Here is a 21,821-nt window from a genome sequence, read left to right on the forward strand (position 1 = left end):
AAGAAAGATGGAGGTCAGGCAGGCAAAGCCAGCCCTTGCACCGGGGGGCTATGTTGCACGTTTTGGACTCCCAGGAGACTAGGGAGAAGGAAGTGACGTCAACGATGCTCGCTGGATGTTGATTGGTGTAGTCGCTGATGACAGTATCTGCAGAAGTTGCCAAGACACGTTCATTCACACCTACGTCACTTCCTTCTCCCTAGTCTTCTGGGAGTCCAAAACGTGCAACATAGCCCCCCTGTGTCGAGCACAGGCTCCAAGTCACTCGGGCAAAACTATCCGAGGCTTGCGGACATGTGTGAATACAATCCTTTGAAGATATTCTGAGGTAAGCATAGCTAGGACAAATCTGACACCTGCTGTCTGCAGCATGCGTACGCATAACAGTGGGCATGTGGGCATATCACATTGCAGAGGCTAATTGGTAAGCACAGCGAGGACGACCCTTGACATCAACCAATTCGTTCACACACGTGCCCAGTCGTCGCTGCAGGTGAGGACGATGACAGTAGATGGCCAGTCGGCTTGTGGAATATTTTCTCACTGCCCGCTTCCTTCGCTAAATTTGTAACAATCGCTACGTCACTTCGCGTCACTCCACTGTGGGTGTACGAGTGCGTGCACGCTGCCCGCGGACATGCTTCAGCCCCTCGAGTGATCGCGCAAAAAAAAAAAAGCACTGGTCGAAGCAGCTGCGTTCACGCTTTAGTACCGTTTCCAGTGGAGCACAAAAAAGCTGACATCGGGTATAGATCAATTTCGCCGCAGGGTTACAGGCTTGACAATGCACTTCTCCATTTCGACTAGCTGCGGGGAGCGCGATTGATTCTTGCAGAGGCGTGACAGTGTATATGCAAAGCACAATTCAGACGTGCACTCGCGGTCCAGATCACCGCTTGTGCTCCGTTGGCGTCTCATACGTACCTGGCGCGATTCCTGTTGAGGCCAGCAACGGGCGAATGATGTTACCCCCGTGAATAATGCTGCCAAGCGGCGAGTTGGGCATCGCTGTAGGGCAGACTACACAACACCGCAGCGGCGCGTCGTTCGAATGAAATAAAACATTAGCTACACTGGACGTTTTAGCGAAAGCCAAACGAGCTGGGTTTATTTCCAGGCCGTAAATGACTTCGGAACGCTGGCAGCGGTCACGGGTCCTTAGGCCTAAACACACCCTTCCGCCCTGGAGTACGCGAACGTTACGGCAGGAAGCATAAAACGGCCGTAGCGTAGCTGCCCAGTCAGCATTGAGACCTGTGCGCGTATGTTATCCAGTTTCACACTAACGATACCTTCCAATATCTAGGACTGCACCAATGCACTTTTTCGACTGGGGCGTGGAGTACTCCAAAACAAAACGGCAGGGCGTCTGCTCGCGTCGGCGGTAGCGGGGGGGAGGGGGGCTGCACGCAGCTTAGAACAGCCCGTAGCGCGCGCGTACCACGTGACTGCGCCAGCCAATCGCGGTATTCTTCCCTCCTCCCTTTCCTCCTCTCCCTCCTTTTTTTCTCTCTCGCGGGGCTTTGCCGTGGGGGGTCTCACAATACGCGCCCGGGGGCTGCGGAATGCTGCTACCCGTTCGGAAGGCGAGTTTGGCGTTGTTGTCGCGTCGTCAGCGGCGTTCTACGGTGCGTAGACGGCTTCGTTTTCCAAGGTACGTACACGTTAAGTTGTTCCTAACGCCAGTGTTAGTTTACTATCTCTAAAGGCGTCGTATATTCCAAGTTCGGGATGCCCATCGTGCAGCGTCTCGTCTTCCCAGCCGCATAAAGCGACATACTGCCCGACCCTATTTAGTAGTTGGGCACTAGGAGAGCACGGCTTCCGCAATATTTTCGCATTATTATGCCAAGCCGCTGTCAACATGGGTGACTTATACCCCTGTTACATGGGCACATTTAACCGCGGTTAACTCAACTGCTGTTTCGCGGCACCACAGATACCGCACTATACTCTCTGACAGCTATATCAGAAGAAGTGAAGAGCGTGAACGCACTGCTTCGATAGATGCTCAAGATGCTCGAGCGCACGTTCGCCCATAGCTTTGACTGCATAGCCGCAGAATGTCGTCCGCAAGTGTTGTGCGCTATCTGTGGCTTACCGTAACTGCGGTTAAATGTGCCCGTGTAACAAGGGTATTAGGCGCGTCGAATTAAGCTAGAGTCGCCGCTAACTTCAACCTCTCATGGTTCAAAGTTCAGCGCTTGATCGGGGAGGGGGATGGGGCAATTGGAGAATGAGGGAAGATCGGATTAGAAGACGTGAACATTGGTCATTTGTGTTTTAAGGAACGAAGTATATTCCTAAGGTCGAAAGCGTAATATATTCTCAATACAGCGTTCGATAAAAAAAGCTTGTTTTTAACTTTTTTTTTTTTTTATGCGTTTGAAAGGCATAGCGGAGCACTGCGTTTCTCAGCTTCTTGACCGTGTGAGCGTCCTTGGCAGCTTTTCGAATATGCGGTCAAATAAAGGTGGCACCTGCTTGATGCAGAGTAATAATGCAGGCTTATGCATCTTAGGAATAGCAACGCATTATAGTGCGATATTTTGAGTCGCCCAGTAAACTTATCCGCGCTGTGCCAGTAAGCAATCATCGTCTTGCTAATAGGGAGTTTTCGTAGACCGCGTTTCTCCCTCCGCTAAGCCCTCCGCAACGAAGCAGCCGCTACTGCGGCGGCGCGCCGATGGCCTTGACTGCAGAGTTCCGGCTAGCGTAGCTGGTTGCGGAGAGCGTTGCGGGACAGCGGAAACGATCTACGAAAACTCCCTAATGCTCGTGTGCGCGCTGCGGATGCTCCGTCACTCCAGGGCCGGTTTTCTCGAAGCGATGGTAAACCCATTTTGGTAAATCACGGTGCCTAGGAAGGGAAAAGTACCTAGGTACTGTAATAAACGGCTGGATATAGAACAACAAGAATTATTTTTGATTGGGCAATAAGATGCGCCATCTATCGGTGAAACAAGCCAGTCATTTTGTTTATCCTCTTTTTCTGTGGTTGTCATCGATCTAGTATGGTATTTTAAGTCAAAATATAGTAATGTTGTAATTGAAGACCAATTTATTTGCTTCCGATGGTACGAATAAATTTTAGCTACTATGCTAGAGTTTGTCGACGAATATTCGAAAATGTAAGAAACATTTCCTTCAATATGTTTCCCCATAAACAACGCATAACTTTCCCGTGTTTCTTCCAGTCTGGCAACGCCGGTGCTGTAGTCTCGTTTTCGTTCCTTGCGACGCACGTTTCTGCGATTCCTGCTGATCTCAACTGTTTACCCTCTCTTCCATTTGCCCAACCGATTCACCGGTGACGAGAAGCTAAGCTTCTCGTCACCGTTGAATTGCTGGCCACCGGGGATATGTGGAAAGCTCAATGCTGTCGGCATACTGTCGACGCACTGTGAACAAAAAAAAAAACAGTACAATGTCTCAGCTGTTCACCCGGAACGAAGACTTTATTGAGGATAACCCCCTTTCTCCGCAAAGTAATCGCCGCTCACGAGTTGGCGTGCATAGTGTAACGAATTAAACGTCTTAGTATAAATATGTACCAACACTCGTTCGCAAAACATTTTTTTTTTTACTCACCATAAAAACACTTGCAAGGCTTATGTACCGTCATATGTCTTGGATCCCGGAGTGCTGAAGAGTGATGCGTTCGCGGAATGCTGCCGTCGGCCAGTTTAGTAGTCCCCCTGAACTATCGCTTTGCTTGACATGCTAGTAGGTTGATGGTGAGTCATTAATATAACAGCCAGATTGAAATGAATGTTCAGCAGAACCAAGCAGAACTATTAGCCCTCATTAAGCGACGCCGCGGCCATTTTGCTTCTAAGTACTGTTCCTCCCTCGGCGCCCCTGCTCTCCCAGTCACGTGACCTGGAATTCCCCCTTCTAGGGACAATAGTTAACTTTAAACCACGGTTCGTGTTCGAGAAAACGGGCCCTGGTGTTTTGTGGACTAAATTGATTGCATTTTTTCGGGACTGATATTTCCGAAATAACTCGGGCTACTGATAGACGAATATACTTCGAAATTACCCCGGTCGAGTCGAAACCTCAATTGTAATGGGTGGTATTCACTGGACGCCACATTGGAGCTCTCTGAACGCTGCGCATGCTCAGAGTGAACTCCCGCTTATGGCCTGAGAAGGACACCCTTTTTATGTAGAGTATTGCTACACGCACGACGTCGTGCAGCTCTACTGGAAGTTGCTGTACGCACGACGCGCGTTAATGTTCTTTCATTGGACGACCCGAATCCTGGTCATAGTGGCAGAGCTTTGCTCTGCCAATACAGATTACTGCAGAGCCCCCCAAAAAATATTTTCGAAATCATGACCTAACCAACCTCGCAATTCACGAGCTTGCTCGTGAATATGTGACCAGACTCGCGCATTGTGCATGCAGCCTCGCACATTCATGAGCATGCTCGTGAATTGTAATAGGGTTTTGTGTCAAGTTCCCTTGAGGATGGGATTTGACTTGTTTTCATCGCGTATCAAGTTCATTCACCGCAACGGAGTGCGGTTTAGCGTTGTGAATTAAAGGAATATACTATACATATCACCAGAATAAAGCAATAAAACTCATGGGTATACATGCTAACCGGAAGAAACTGAAAATCTCCTCCCCAGATAAAAACTGAAAAGGTGTGCCATGTTTGAAAATAGTATAACTCCCAAAAGTCCTAGGTATTAATGCTCTCAAACACAATTGCAATCATAAACGTTTGGTTCAGCGTTCCTTTATGACTAAAAAGATCTACTTTTTTTCAGGCAGAAGCATCTTCAACTGCCACTGGATGGCACCAGGTACTTCGAAGGCTTCAGCTTCCTCTCTGCTATGGAGCTGATGTACGCCACATACTGTTGTCTCAACCTAAACTACCCTGCTGAGCTGCCAGCAGCATTGAAGTTCGTTTAGAGGTAACTATGAATGTGTCTTTCAGTTATGAAAATGTGCACTGTGAATTTGCTTTGGAAAAATGTATCGTATGGACAGTTCTGATTCCTTCAAGTGGTGAAACTGTCAAGTGGATATTGCATTTCGTGAAGAAATAAATAGGCGATTTATTTTTGTCTGGGAAGCAGCAATAACTGATAAGTAATTTTTGACAGCGTTAATGACAAAAGGCCGTTAGCACTAAATTATGTACCTTCTCTGTTATCGTGTCCTTGCCAACATCCTAAGCAGTTTGGCATACCTTTGAATGGTGGTGTGCTCCTCAACGTATTTCCGGCAAATTAAGCCAATTGGGCTCAGAATTGGAGATTTCGAAGACTGTAGGCGACTTATTTTTCGAAAGATACTAATTTTCCCAAATCGCCTACAATTAAAAAAAAAAAAAAGGTCCCGCGAAGGATTCTGGTAACATGTAAACACAATGGAATCTATATTGGGATCCCGCCGCATCGCGAAAATTATAACCCGCGAATTATTCCAAATCTTCAACTTTTACCTCAATCGCGAAATATTGAGCCCGCGAAAAATAAGTCGTTTACAGTATAGGGCACAAGTCAAAAATTTCAAACACTGTTTTCCTTTGGCAATGTGCAATGTTTCCGAAACTTGTAGGAACACACAAACTGTTATTACCTCATAAACGTGCGAACTTGTCGGTGGCCGAACGCTTAATGCTTAATGCAACAATTTTGTGCGCTACGTCATAGATTGATGTAATCTTAAGAGGTAATACAGTTGCGTGTTCCTTTGCTGAGTACTGTACATATACAGGATTTTTTTTTTTTTATTCTTAGAGATTTGTTTAAAAAAAGCCATGAAAGCTACACTTATGCGGTTTGTGCGAGTGAGTTATACGCCCAGGGGGACAATTGTGTGGGTGGCTAATCTTTGCAATAAGTCGGCTGATTAATTAAAATTGGTTAACTTTTTAAGTAGTGAAAATAGACATATGGTTCCAATTAAAAACTTGCTGAGTGTTATCGAAAGCCATTAAATGAGTCATTTTCAGAAACACTTTAAGCGCGTGAGAAGTGTAGTAATACAATAAAGTTGCCACTTGTGGAGCACGAGGCTAGCGGTTGCGGTAAGGCGCCCGCGCGATGTTTCCGTCTCTTAGCTAGCCCCAGCCTTGTACCTGCTCCACGAGTAGTAACTTCAGCACACTGTTGCGCTTTTCACGAGCTCAAAGTCCTTCTAAAAAGTACTGATCTAGGGGATTTGAACGACGCTCAGCAAATATCCAATTGGAGCCATACGACTACTTCCACTAATTAAAATATAATTAACGAATTTCAATTAATTAGCCGACTTATCGTGAAGATTAGCCACCGCGGTAACATCCCCCTGGGCGTATAACTCACTCGCACAAACCGCATAAGTGTAGCTTTCATGGCTTTTCTTTAAACAAATCTGTAAAAAAAAAAAAAAAAAAAGAAACAGCATAGCAGACGCATAACGATTCCTCGAACGTATTGCAGTATTCCCATGTAAATATTAAGGGTTTCATTCAGCTTGGTCACACTGTCGCTGACGCATTGCCAATTACATCGAGCAAAGTGTCTAACTTCCGACACCAATTTGGAAAAAAATATGTTTGGTAGAGCAGAATATTAGCCTTAGGGTTTGTGTTTGTTTGGCACCTTCAACAGCAACCTGGAACATGTTAAACCATGTTTTTGTTCAAACTTTACACTAAGAAAGGCAAAGGTCTAATGTTAATGTGCTGCTTTCTAGACACCCTTATTTACAATTCGCTTGGCAATTCGCAATTCGCTTTACAAATCGTTACTCACATTATTTGGATATGCTGCGGGGAGGACCGTTTCTTTTTAAATCCTATTATTATGTTGCAATATAATGAAAGAATCAACATGAATCTGGTACTCAGATATATTGTCATAAAGAGCCAATACTAGAACTTATGCATCCTACGGTACGTGCAACTTATATATTAACCCGCCTTAATATCACTCGGCTGCAAATGCATGGGCCCTTGTTCTGCAGGGGCACATAAATATACCTGTGACCGGGCTATGCTCATCGGTTAGAATAAGTAATATGAACCAAAAGACATGAATGTTCAGTGTTCTAATATTAACCACAATATTCTGCTTAAGCACTTCAGGCAAGCTTTTTTGTAATATTGCATTGACTGGTACTCTGAATTCCTTTTTCAACCGAAGTGTTGTTGTGTACAACGTTACTGGGCAGGCGAGCTGGTTAATATGACATTCTACAACCCGGGATGGAGGCTACGAAGACATACGTCTCAATGGCCTTCTTCCAAAACCGACGCGCCCCAATGCGGCGAAATACCACGCAATGCACGCTGGGAACTAGTTGGCCACTTAGTTTCGGTTTCGATTGAGCAGGTTCGTCTCATGTTATCACACCGCGACCGAACGCGCTGATTGCGTTTTCGATTATCTGACTTTTTACGAATGCACAATACACTCATTCTCGAGCGATAGAAAACGAAGACCGGGGCACTTTCCTTGGTTCCCTAAACACCGGATATTGTGCGTGCGTATGCAAACTAGTAAGACGTGGCTTAGTCACCTCACCCCACGAGTGCATCTTTGAGCTCAATGTCAGTAATCCCGTCTAGTACCAGTGAACTACAACTGAAATTTGGTCGCCTTGAGCCCTACACTTATTTTGCTTGCCAAACGTCCGCCTCTTGTTACTTCTTTGGGAGAAAAGCAAGCCGCATCTCACAGAATTATCACAGTTGAGCCCAGCGTTGGCGCATGAACTTTTAAGGAAACGCAATAAATTCGACCTCACTGCTGCACAAAAGTTACTATGATGTCTTCCTCGTGTCATCACATATCTCACATTCAAATTTTATGCTGATAAAATATTAAGTTTTCGCAAACACTGAGATCGGCTTGCTACGATGGAGGCCCTAACAAGCGTCCCCTAATCCTCGGTGAGCCTTTTTGGACGAGGTTTCCCTGTCGCCCTGTTGTTCTGTGCCTGAACGGTGTGTCTGAAATTATCTCGGCATACTCAGTCAGGAAGAAAGCAAACTCATAACAAATATTATGGCCATTAGCAACCGTCAAATGCGCTTTGAATAATTTCGTTCGTTTGGCGCACCGCATAAAAGTTCATGCCCGTCCGGCGCACTTCCGGCGAACGGTGCGACATTCTACAGACAAGTGCTAGACTTTTGCTTTCTTAAAACGGTTTGCATGTGCGAATGTGTCTATATGATTGCAGGACAACTTATGCACATACGCGATGTTGAATATTAGTGGAATGCCTTCAAGCGGGTGGAAACTTCACTTCGTGCAGTGCTGCGGGGCAGTACAGGTAAGAGATCAGAAGTGTGTTCAAATGGAGCTTTTCAATGGTGCCTCCGAGTTTTACCTCGCGTACTCAGGCGTATTAAGAAAAACAGTAATCGCAAAAAGTTATATTTCGTCTATGGACGCACGAAACAAACTTCCTGATCAACATTACTAATGTAAAGGCTCGAGCTAGATGTATGCATACTTATTGGTTGCTACAGCTTGCTGATTCGCAGACAAGCAAGATCCCCAGCTTCGCAGCGCCGAAATTCCCAGCATTGGCTCGTCCACATACCTGGAAACGCTAACAGAAAGGCTCAAGTACAAAAATACAACAAGCATCCATTAAGATATCCTATACGTCTCGGGCTTGTGCTAAAGCTTCGAGGTCTGTTCATTTACGTTAGTTTAGAGACCACAAATTACGCTCTCTAGACCAGAAAGCATGAGATAACGGCCGTTAATATGCACGCTCCGTGTGGGACCTCTAGTCGACGTGTTGATCGAAACCGAAACCACACCACTCTCGTCCCTGGCCAACTAGTTCCCAGAGTGCAACGCGCGCCGTGTTGCATGCCGGGCTTTATGGAAGTAGTCTATTGAGATGGATGTGTTTGTCCTCCTTTATAGCCTCCGCCTCGGGTTGTAGAATGTCTAAGCGTTGTGTGCTCACGCAAGTTCCGAAATGTGCGCAGTTATTACTGAAAACTGAAGCCAGTGGGGTGAAATTTTTTTTTTTTGTACAATCAAAATTTGTTTTGATGCAAGGATCAGACTTGGAAGCTCATGGTGTGTGCACGGACTGTCCAGATTAGGGGCGTTTGTCTCGGCTTGAAAGTATACTATAGGCAAGATTTATAATTCGTTCAGATTGGATTACTAACCGATAGAGAAGTTAAAGAAGGAGTCAGGAACTCCTTAGCTTCTGTTAGACATCTTCCTCTAAATAATCCCGCCCATTATTTAAGTGCTCTTTCTTTCAGGCAACTTGTGGCAATGGACCCACAGGAGGGGCCCCGGCAGTCTTGAAGAAAAGTTGCTCTGGAGTCTGGTGCGTCTGAAGGCGCAGGGAGCCCTCCAAGAGTTCTCGAAGTTCCGAAAGAAGTGGAAAGAAAATTCGGTGCTTGTTTAGATTCATTTTTTTCTATTGTTAATATTACTATTTGTTGTCATAGGCCAAGATGGTTCTTTTCGAGGTGTAGCTTGTCAGCATAATTTTTTGTGACATTTTTCTTTAGCAGACTGCTCACTTTGATATTTTTTTTTTTTTTTTTGATGGCTGAGCTGCCCCAAATATATTTGCGGCATGAAATGTTTTTTTATTGTGTATGTGTTCTCGTCATTTAAAAGAGAAATAAATGTAAAAATTTTTGAAGCAGCAAACTGTTCAGTCTTCTTCGCAATAGGTCCGTTGCTATGGTTTGGAACCAGAAGGACCAAGCGTGAAATTCGTTTCATAAGGATGTTTAGAAATGTTTATATGCCTTTATCCCCGTCCCTACATGTACAATTATCTCTAAACTTGGCGTAGCATGCGAGCACTTTCTCATAGCATTCCTGGCTGTTCTATTAAGTATATATGTCACAGATTCATTGTTCTGTTTTTCAGGTTAGTGCTCGCATTAGATACGACAGTTCGAATTTTCCATACAAGTTTGGGGAACATTTCCGCATTGCAGGTAATTTTATGTTGCAAAGACTTGCATCAAGTTGCGCCTGCAAACTGTCAGGACGTCCCTGTTTTGCATGTCACATATCAGCTTTTTTAAGGAGAAGCTTGGCATGTGACATACAAAGCCCGGATGTACTCGTGAATAGCGGTAGTAACATAAAATGGGGCGAGTAGTACTATCACAAACAAGACTGAACTTTTTCCGTAAGTACAAGAAATGTAACCTGTGTCGTTTTGGACGCATTGGAACATGTGATGTACTTCGTAAAAATGGTACATGTTCTAGCATGGCTTGCAACCGAACATGTACTGCTGTGTGCCATGACGGTACATTTCCTGTAGCATACACTACTTGTTCCGTGATGATGGTGTATGGAACTTATTGTGGCTGCCCATACAACAACAACATGTCCCGTACTAAAGAAGTATGGAACATGTTCTGTAGTCCGGTAATACAGTACATGTTGTGGCAACAAGGTTAGCATGTATGTGTCCCATACTTTGACAGGAGTTTTTCTAACAGTGCGCGCTTAGCAGCTGTGCAGGGCTGCTGCACAGTGGAAACTATGATAGCCTCGATGCGATGTAGCTAAGTACCTTGTTTCTTTTTTGCATAAGAGTGCAGGTTCAATGCCGCATCCTGGGGGTCTGCGGGCCTTTTTTGAGCTTTGCGACGAGGTATGGGAGGATCGCCATGAGGAAACAGCACACGGCATTGGGCCGGAGGCACTTTCGGTGCACTTCACACTGTGATTTTTCGAACTTCGAAGTGAGCGTGGGAGGTAATTAAACATAGCACAATTCTGTGAAAAATATTCTCATAAATAAAATAAACTAGTTAGAGGTATTCAGTGCTTGCCACACTTGTGCTCCGAGTGGAAAGCCTTCTGTAGAATTTGTTCCAAGCAGTCAAACTTAGCAGTCGGATCAGTGCGGCAGTCCGTGGCAAATTGGTAGTATTTGGGCACTTTGTCTCCTAGCGTAAAAGTCAGTGTTGCATAAACTAGGTACATGTAAAAAGTGCTTAAATGAAGTTAAAGTAAGTGAATTTTATGTATGTGTAGTTTGTGCATTTCTTCTGCAGGTTGGTTATTATTATTTTTTAGTTAACGTGGTGATGCTTGAGGGACAACATCACATTGTGGAGAAGAAGTTACCCAGAAAATAAACAGTTATCAGACGATGACCTATGTTGATAAGAGTAATTTCTGTGGAGTGAGAAGCAGGGAGATATTGTGAAGATGAAAACAAATGTTACTGCCGAACTGGTTCTGTGCGAAAATAGGTCTGGGAATCTAGTGTGCAGCAGGTCGAAGTTAGTGGCAGCTAACTTCGACGTGTGAGCTGGAGAGGAGGAAGCAACAGGAAGTCTGGAGTGGAGAAAAGGATTTCCACTCCAGGCTCCCTTCTGCTTCCGTATCTCCAGCTTGTACTTTGTTTTTCGTGCTTTGTGTTGCATTCATGACTCTCCTGTGCTGTAATATATGAAACCACTCGTAGAGCCCTGCGCGGGTAACAGTTTGATCATGCGCATACGATTCGCATCCGCAGACCTTGTATGCGCATCCGAACCGCAATCCGCACATACATCTCGCATTATAAAATCAGGCATGAATATATAATAATAGTAATAATAATAATAATAATAATAATAAACATCTGTATGCTATTTTTGCTTACTTTCGTACAAAGAACGTTTCGTGTCAGAATATGGTGTAAGTCATTTTATCGTATTCTGTTTTATCGTATTTATATTATAATCGATCATCCTTCTTGAGACACTTCGCATCGCTGGAAAGATGATCGCAGTTATAAGATCGTCTTGGAAGTCCGAGACACACTGCCGAGAAGACACGCTCAAAGGGGAAAAAAAAAACTTAATTTTGTTTCTTCTTGCTTTGTAAAACTCAATTCAAGCAGACGCATACCTAACTTCTGGTTAGCTCAGTTGCTAGAGCGCTCCACCAGAAATGGAGAGGTCCCGGGTTCGACACCAGGACCAGGCGGATTTTTTTCGGTCGCGTACCAGTCACCTAGCTGTACGTTTGGAAATTTGTGTTTTTCCTTCGTCCCCCATGTTCCCCTTCTCCGGGGATTATTATCGTCATCCTTGTCCAGCTCGCTTGCACCTTCGCATTACCGTAATTGCATTATCATCATAACCTTAAAATGCAGGCCGTTCACCCTTGTTGGGATTAGACATGGCCACAGCTGATAAAATGCGCTGGCTCTGATTCTAGTAGTCTTGTTGTCCCGGGCCGCGCTTCCTGCAAGCTTGAGCACTTCGGCAGAGGTATACTCGAGTACGGCCGCCAAGTACACTGTTAGAAAAACTCCTGTCAAAATATGGGACACATACATGCTAACCTTGTTGCCACAACATGTACTGTATTACCGGACTACAGAACATGTTCCATACTTCTTTAGTACGGGACATGTTGTTGCTGTATGGGCAGCCACAACAAGTTCCATACACCATCATCACGGAACAAGTACTGTATGCTACAGGAAATGTACCATGGTGGCACACAGCAGCACATGTTCTGTTGCAAGCCATGCCAGAACATGTACCATTTTTACGAAGTACATTACATGTTCCAATGCGTCCAAAACGACACAGGTTACATTTCTTGTACGTACGGAAAAAGTTCAGTCTTGTTTGTGATAGTACTCGCCCCATTTTATGTTACTGCCGCTATTCATGAGTACATCCGGGCTTTGTATGTCACATGCCAAGCTCCTCCTTGAAAAAGTTGATATGCGACATGCAAAACAGGGATGTCCTGGCAGTTTGCAGGCGCAACTTGATGCACGTCTTTGCAACATAAAATTACCTGCAATGCGCAAATGTTCCCCAAAGTTGTATGTATGGAAAATTTGAACTGTCGTATCTAATGCGAGCACTATCCTGAAAACACAACAATGAATCTGTGACATATATACTCAATAGAACAGCCAGGAATGCCATGAGAAAGTGTTCACATGCTACGTCAAGTTTAGAGAGCATTGTACATGTAGTGACGGGGATAAAGGCAGATAAACATTTGTAAAAAAATCGTTATCAAACTAAGTTCACGCTTGGTCCTTTTGGTTCCAACCCATAGCAACGGACCCATTGCAAAGAAGACTGAACAGTTTGCTGCTTCAAAAATATTTACATTTATTTTTCTTTTAAATGACTAGAGCAGATACACAATAAAAAAACACAGTTCATGCCGCAAATATTTTGGTGGGCAGCTCAGCCATAAAAAAATATCAAAGTGAGCAGTCTCCTGAAAAAATGTGACCAAAAATTATGCTGACATGCTACATCTCGAAAAGAACCATCTTGGCCTATACAACAAATTGTAATATTAACAATAGAAAAGAAAGATTAATCTAAACAAGCACCGAAGTTTCTTTCCACTTCTTTTGGAACTTCGAGAACTCTTGGAGGGCTCCCTGGGCCTTCAGATGCAGAGCAACTTTTCTTGACGACTGCCGGGACCCCTCCTGTGGGTTCATTGCCACAAGTCGCCTGAAAAAAAAAGATAACATAAATAATGGGTGGGATTTCTTAGAGGAGGATGTATAACAGAAGCTAAGGAGTTCCTGGCTCCTTCTTTAACTTCTCTATCGGTTAGTAATCCAATCTGGACAAATTCTAAACCTCGTCTATAGTATACTTTCAAGCCGAGACACGCCCATAATTTGGACAGTCCGTGCACACACCATGAGCCTCCAAGTCTGATCCTTGGATCAAGACGAATTGTAATTGTACACACACACACACACAAAAAAAAAAAAAAAAAAACGATTCAGCGCACTGGCATCAGTTCTTTCCATTTCATTTATTTCATTTATTGTTCCCTCAAAGCGCCCGGAGGCATTACATGAGGGCGGGGAGAGACAAAAGAAAAAGTTCGCTGCAAAAACAAGAAAAAACTAACATTGAAAACAGCACGCGACAGATCGTGCACACATACACAGCATAATAACTGGACACATTTCAGTAATAACTGGACACATTTCGGACCTTGTGTCAGCACATAACGCTAAAACATTCTACAACCCGAGACGGAGGCTACAAAGAAGGACGAACACATCCGTCTCAATTGAAACGTATGTCTTCGAAGCCTCCATCTCGGTTTCTAGAATGTCATATTAACCAGCTTGCCTGTCTAGTAAAGTTGTACCCAACGATACTTCGGTTAAAAAAAGGAATTCACAGTACCAGTAAATGCAATATTACAAAAAACTTGCCTGAAGTGCTGAAGCAGAATATTCTGGTTATTATTAGAGGGAGGTTATCATTTGAGCACGTTCTCGTTTCGCCCTTCTCACTTGGCCCTTCTCAAAACAACCATTCTCAAAAAGATCTTCTCTCTTGGACCTGGCGCATTTGGTCCTTTCCCGTTTCGTCCTTCGCATTTCAACCCTCCTCATTTGAGTCCGTTCTCGTTTCGCCCTTTTCACCTGGCCCTTTTCAATACAGCCATTCTCAAAAATATCTCGCCTTGACCCGTCGCACTTGACTCGTTCTATACGAAAATCGTTTTTTTTTTTGGGGGTGGGGGGGGGGGGGGGGGGTTATATTAATAAGTACATTGATATATTTTGTGCGTGCGTGTGTGTGTGTGCCACGCTACAGGCATACTCTCTCTGCCAAGGATTTTAGCAGTGCGTCGAGGTCGTTGTGAAAAGCTACTAGGTGACAATAAAGCAGACCAACTATTTATCGCAGCCAGATCATATTCCGAAATGTCACGTTTTTTGGGGTCTCTCGAGCTGGGACAATGTCACCACTTCTATATTGCAGTGCTTCTCAAATGGGGGTCGCGAAGGCATCTATAGGGGTCCGCGAAGCCATGTCTTATCAGTCAACACGACAATATTAGTTGTCTTTCTTCACGTCGTTAAGAAACGTTCCAATTTTTGGGTGAGTACTCTCGTGCGTGTGTCAATGAGATAAGTCTACTTCACACTAGCAATTAGTTATATCCATTTATTAAATCATTATCATGATAGCCTATACCTTTCTATTCCCCTCACCCCGAGCGGGGTCCTCCATCATCTCCGCGTTTCTACAAGGGGTCCGCGAAACATCAATGGTTGAGAACCACTGCCTATTATGTATGCTATTTCTATTGAAACAAAGTTTCCAAATTAAATGCTCATCGCTTTTTTTTTCGTTTGCTTAGAGGAAGGGAAGGACGCGTCATTGTACGATTCTCAGTGCGCACCTCTACACATAACATATACCTAATGGTATGTTGGGGGCCCAAGCAAGGTAAGGCTCATCAACAAAGCCGCGAAGGCATAACAACGTTAGAAGCATGCCAAAGTAATGCCATTCGGTCGTAGGGCGAATGGGCAAAATGAGAATGGGCCCAGTTGCGAAAAACACGATTCGGATCTTATGAGAAGGTTCAAACGAGAAGGACCAAATGAGAATAGGACGAAATGTGCAAGGTTCAAATGCGAATGGGACGTTTTGAGATACACCCATTATTAGAATGCTGAACATTCATGTATTTTGGTTCATATTACTTATTCTAACTGATAAGCATAACCCGGTCGCAGGTATATTCGTGTGCCCCTGCAGAACGAGGGCTCATGCATTTGAAGCCGATCGATACTAAGGCGGGTTAAAATATAAGTTGCATGCACCGTAGGATGCACAAGTTCCAGTATTGGTTCTATATGACAATATATCTGAATACCAGATTCATACTGATTCTTTCATTATTTTGCAACATAATAATATGACTTACAGAGAAACGGTCCTCCCAAGCAGGTCACGCAGTTACTGCAGCACATCCAATTAATGCGAGCAACGAATATTTTCAAGCGAATCGTGAATAAGGGTGTCTAGAAAGCAGCACGTTAACATCACGCCTTTGCCTTTCTTAGTTCGAAGTTTCAACAAAAACATGGTACAACATGTTCCAGGTTGCTGTTGAACGTGCCAAACAAACACAAACCCTAACGCTAATATGCTGCTCTACAAAACGTATTTCTTTCCGAATTGCTGCCGAAAGTTAGACACTTTGTTTAATGTAATTGACAATGCCTCAGCGAAAGTGTGACCAAGCTGAATGAAACCCTTAATATCTACATGGGAATACTGCAATACGTTTGAGGAATCGTTATGCGTCTGCTACACCGAGCGTTTTTTTTTTTTTTTTTTTTTTTTTTACAGTTTTGTTTAAAAACAAAACCATGAAAGCTACACTTATCCGATTTGTGCGAGTGAGTTATACGCCCAGGGGGCATTTGGGGGTGGTTCATCTTCGGGATAAGACGGCTAATTAATTAAAATTCGTTAATTAACTTTTTAATTACTGAAAATAGTCATATGGTTTCAATTAGAAATTTGCTGAGCGTCATCCAAAACCCCTAAATCAGTAATTTTTAGAAAGACTTTGAGCGCGTGAAAAGAGCAACAGTGCGCTGAAGTTACTACTCGTGGAGCAGATACAAGGCTGGGGCTGAATAAGAGACAGAAAAATCGCACAGGCGCCTTACCGCGACAGCTAGCTTTGTATGTGCTGCACGAGTTGTAACTTAAATGCACTACTACGCTTCTCACGCGCTGAAAGTCTTTCTAAAAATGACTGATTTAGTGGTTTTGGATAACGCTCAGCAAGTTTCTAATTGGAACCATATGTCTATTTTCACTAATTAAAAAGTTATTTAACCAATTTTAATTAATTAGCCGACTAATCGCAAAGATTAGCCACCCACATAATCTCCCCATTGGCGTATAACTCACTCGCAGAAACCGAATAAGTGTAGCTTTCATGGCTTTCTTTAAACAAATCTGTAAGAATAAAAAAAAAAAAAAAAAACGCCCTGTATATGTACAGTACTCATCAAAGGAACACACTACTGTATTACCTCTGGAGATTACATCAATCCATGACGTAGCGCACAAAATTGTTGTATTAACAACATGTTATAGTTGTCGTTCGGCCACCGACAAGTTAGCACTTTTATGAGGTAATGAACAGTTGGTGTGTTCCTATAAGTTTCGGAAACATTGCACATTGCCAAATGAAAACAGAATTTGAACTTTTTTGACTTGTACCATATTATATAATGGAAACGAAATACTGTAAAACCCTTAATGTTCGCGAGCCCTCAATTTTCTCGAATTTCACGAATCGAAGAATTCGCGAAATTTAAGGGCGCGTGAAAATTTCGGTCCTTAAGATTTTCAACGCAGGCGTCTGGAATTCGCGAAATTTAGTGGTCGGGACTATGTCATCTGTGACCGATTCGCGAAAAATAGGGGCCGCGAAAATAAATGGTTTTACAGTATGTTTCGAGGGCTCAATATTTCCCGATTGAGGTCAAAGTTGAAGTTTTGGAATAATTTGCGGGTTCTAATTTTCACGATGCGGTGGGATCTCAATATAGTTTCCAATGTGTTTACATTTTACCAGAATTGTTCGCGGGACCTTTTTTTTTCAAATTGTAGGCGATTTGCGAAAATTAGGTTCTTGCGAAAAATAAGTCGATTACAGTCTTCGAAATTTCTAATTTTGAGCCAAATTGGCTTTGCCGGAAATACGTTGAAGATCACACCATCATTCAAAAATATGCCAAACTGCTTAGGATGTTGGCAAGGACACGATAACAGATCAGCTACATAATTTATTGCTAACGGCCTATTATGTCATTAACGCTGTCAAAAAGTATTTAGCAGTTATTGCTGCTTCCCAGACATACGATACATTTATCCAAAGCAAATTGACAGCGCACATTTTCATAACTGAAAGGCACATCTATAGTTACCTCTAAACGAACTTCAACGCTGCTAGCAGCTCAGCAGGGTACTTTAGGTATGTGGCGTACATCAGCTCCATGGCAGAGAGGAAGCTGACTCCTTCGAAGCACCTGGTGCCATCCAGTGGCAGTCGAAGATGCTTCTGCCTGAAAAAAAGTCGATTTTTTCAGTCATAAAGGAACGCTGAACCGAACTTTTATGATTTTATCTGTGTTTGAGAGCATTAATACCTAGGACTTCGGGAGTTATATTGTTTTTAAACATGGCATACCTTTTCAGTTCTTATCTGGGGAGGAGATTCTCAGTTTCTTCCGGTTAACATATATATCCATGAGTTTTATCGCTTTATTCCGGCGATATATACAGTATTTTCCTTTAATTCACAAGGAGAAATCGCACTCCGTTGAGGTGAATGAACTTGATAAGCGATGAAAACAAGTCAAATCCCATCCTAAAAAAAAAAAGAGAATTTGACATTCAAAACCCAATTACAATTCACGAGCATGGTCCTGAATGTGTGAGGCTGCATGCATAATGCGCGACTCTGGTCGCATATTCACGAGCAAGCTCGTGAATTGCGAGGTTGGTTAGGTCATGATGGGGCGAAAATATTTGTTTGAGATGCTCTGCAGTAATTTTTATTGGCAGAGCGAAGCTCTGCCACTATGGCCAGGATTCGGGTCGTCCAATCAAAGAACATCAACGCGCGTCGTGCGTACAGCCACTTCCGGTTGAGCTGCACGACGTCGTGCGTGTAGCATTACTCTACATACGTAAAAAGGGTGTCCTCAGGCCATAAGCGGGAGTGCACTCTGAGCATGCGCAGCGTTCAGAGAGCTCCGATGTGGCGTCCAGTGAATACCACCTATTACAATAAAGGTTTCAACTCGACCGGGGTAATTTCGAAGTAAATTCGTTTATCAGAAGCTCAAGTTATTTACGAAATATCAGTCCCGAAAAAATAGCATTAATTTAGTACGCAAAACGTCCGGAGCATCCGCGGCACGCACACGAGTATTACCACGACGATGATTGATTACTGGCTCAGCGCGGATAAGTTTACTGGGCAACTCAAAATATCACATGACAATGCGTCACTAGTCCTAAGATGCAAAAGCCTGCACTATTTCTCTGCTTCAAGCAGGTGCCACCCTTATTTCACCGCATATTTAACAAGCTGCCAAGATCGCTCACACGGTCGAGTAGCAGAGGAACATCGCCGCAAGGTACGAAGTCAGAGTGTCACTATCTGCCCCTTTCAGGCTCAAAGGATTATGCAGGAAGGTCAACAATGAAGTGGACGAGACTAACAGCAAGGCACTGTGTCAAGTGAAACACAGGAGCAAATTTGTTGAATGTGTCGAAGGTGTGGTATACAAAATACCACTGTCGTGTGGAAGATCCTACGTCGGGCAGACTGGGAGATGCCTTAACGAGAGACTAAGGGAGCACAACCATGCATGCGGACAACTGCAAGCACCTGGCAACCTTGCAGCGCTTTGTTCAAAATGCAACTGCAAAGCTCTCCTTGACACTACTTCCATCTTGGCCAGATCAAAGGACAGAACAAAGCGTGAAATAATCGAGGCTTTTCACATGGCTTCGGGTAGACACGGAGCGTGCGTCAGTGAGCCATCACTAGCTTTGCGACAAGAAGAAATAGATCTACTCAATAAGATACCAAACTTGTCGGAGCAAACATCAGGCCCCAGGTAAACGCTACAAAAACACACCATCCAGTTCGTATATCAAAGAGGCAGCTACAGCAAACACCATCAAGTTCAGAAGCCAACCAATTCAAGACATCAACCATTCGTTTTCTTAACCGCAATTTTGGAAAAACGGGTCGGGGGAGAAAAAAGAGAAAGAAATTAAACAGTTGTTAGTCTGCGCCAATTCATGCATGTTTTTGTCTGTCCTTCTGCATTAACTTCATTTCTCCAGTTTTTTTCCGCGTAACTACGCAGCGTAGCATACCATCAATATTAAGTAGGGTCGGGCAGTATGCCGCCCCGAATCAGGAACTATAAAAGGCCTAGCTTTATGCATCTGGGAAGACGAGACGCTACACGCTGGGCATCCCGAACTTGGAATATACGACACCCTTAGAGATAGTAAAATAACACTGCGTTAGGAACAACCTTGGAAAACAAAGCCGTCTACGCACCGCTGAACGCCTCTGACGACGCGATAACAACGTCGAACTCGCCTTCCAAACGGGCAGCAGCACTCCGTAGCTCGCGGGTCCACGCCGGCCGGCAGCGGCTTGCGCATGCGCGGGTGAGAGATCTCTTCCTGCGCGCGGCGTAACACGGCTCACGGGCACTGTACTTCCGCGGTCTGATAGAGTTCCATAAAAATTGCTGGATATCCGGCACTTTTGGGCGCGTTCAATTCGCTTATACCAGTTGAACCGACTATAAACTGTAGTCTTGTAAGGCTTTTTTTTTTTCTTTATACGGATAAGCTCATACTTATTGCCTAAATAGCGCATTTCAATGCATATGGTACAGTTCCCGTTTTTGAAAGCAAACAGCACATTGTATGCATCTCCAGAAAACGGGACATGTTCTATTCGGTTTTTCCACGTAGATTGATGGAATTTTCTAACAGTGTAGATGGGGGCGCATTACATTGATCAATTGCTCGAAGCGCGGGTTCACGTCGGCTTGGACACGATTCCAACGCACATCCTGCCTTGTCAACACAGTATACCTGGTGCTGGATGAGTTCAGACGACATATTCTCGTTCTATCTGCGTCGAACATGTTGTAGAAACGTGGTACAAATGTTGATTTGCAAACTTCCAACTGGATTTGGTTAGTTACTCTCAATCCAACTTGTTCTCTTACGGGGCAGCAGCCATCTCCCAGTGTACTGTACCAAAATCTTTGAGTCATCATATACTAGCTGCCAGAAAAGTCTATGTGTTTTGCCTTTTTCTGGTTCTTGGGATAAGAGTCACCACTGGAGTCGCCTGGAGCACGACGAAAACTCCTCCCAGTCCTCTTATCAAGGTTTGAATTTGACAAGTTTGAGGTTCAATTTTGAAAAGTTTACTACTTTCAAGCTCCATCAAGGTTTGAATTTGCAAAATTTGAAGCTTTAAAGGATTCTAAAAGTCATGAGTTCGACATTGTCAATCTTCTTTGTAGTTCACGGGAGAGAAGAAAAAAAAGACAGAAGACTTTGAAACTCTTTGAAGCTGAGTTCAAATCAGTCTGAAATTTAAAATCTTTCCTTCTTTCTTTCTTTTTTCTGGGGGAGGAGGAGGAGGAGAAAAAGAGTATAAGTTAATTATCTCACGGAGGTCCCAGGTTCATATTTTCGGGTAATTTTCATTCATTGTCTGACGCATGATGTTGTGCACGGCAGAGTTTGCGCATTAGGTGAAGTATATCCTAGTAGTACACCCATGAAACTATGACTCATGAGCCAAGCCCAGCAATAAAAAATTTTTTAGGGGCGAAGCTCCTTAGGGTTTAGCCTTGTCCGGCGTCCGTGCTTTCATAGATTGCCATCCCATCTGTCTTCTTTAAAAAAGAAAAAAATGTTTACGCAGTCGATAGGATTCGAATCTGTGCGGGGAGACCCCAATGGATTTCTAGTCCATCGCCTTAACCACTCGGCCACGACTGCGGGACGAGTAGGGGTCATGGATGAAACTTTGCATGTATAGCCGCTCAACGTCTATACAGAAGAGGGCGCTGCGGCCAAATGCGTATATAATCGCGTAAAACGTTGCATTCATTGGCTCAACGTTTATAGACGAAAGGTGCTGCGGTCAAATGCTCAAGTGCGTATATAACCACCTTCCATATTACACATTCTCTTTCTGACATGAATGAAAACGAACGAAAAGTTCGGCATGCTGCGAACGACGGCGGCAAGCACACAATCAGTCTGGCTGCCGCCGTCGCTCGTAGATGGCGGCAACCTTTCCAGCTATCTAGAGTTCCTGTATTAATTGGCTCCCTACGGGAGCCAGAGTTGCGCGTTCATGCATGGCATGTGGATACAGCTCCTCACGTGACTGAATTCGGCGAATAGCAGCGCCGCGCGTTCGAGGCGCGCGGCGCGCTCAAAAGCCGGGGAACGTACGCCGGGGCGCGTG

The 21,821-nt window shown here is 44.1% G+C and overlaps 1 long non-coding RNA gene and 1 other non-coding gene across 2 annotated transcripts in view; both read left to right on the forward strand.

Annotated features, from left to right (window-relative positions):
- Positions 1–1,533: 1,533 nt before the first annotated feature.
- Positions 1,534–9,309, forward strand: LOC120846586. Its single transcript, XR_005717069.3, has 3 exons — positions 1,534–1,654; positions 4,782–4,931; positions 9,248–9,309. It is a non-coding gene; the product is annotated as an uncharacterized LOC120846586 (long non-coding RNA).
- Positions 9,310–10,638: 1,329 nt separating this feature from the next.
- Positions 10,639–21,821, forward strand: part of LOC8038755 — a 115,491-nt gene continuing 104,308 nt past the window's right edge. Inside the window, exon 1 of the transcript XR_006078086.1 lies at positions 10,639–10,718. This is a non-coding gene — a transcript (uncharacterized LOC8038755). The remainder of the gene's footprint in view (positions 10,719–21,821) is intronic.

The sequence above is a fragment of the Ixodes scapularis genome, unplaced genomic scaffold (genome assembly GCF_016920785.2).
Source record: "Ixodes scapularis isolate PalLabHiFi unplaced genomic scaffold, ASM1692078v2 PGA_scaffold3__209_contigs__length_174095766, whole genome shotgun sequence".
In the NCBI taxonomy this organism is placed as follows: domain Eukaryota; kingdom Metazoa; phylum Arthropoda; class Arachnida; order Ixodida; family Ixodidae; genus Ixodes; species Ixodes scapularis.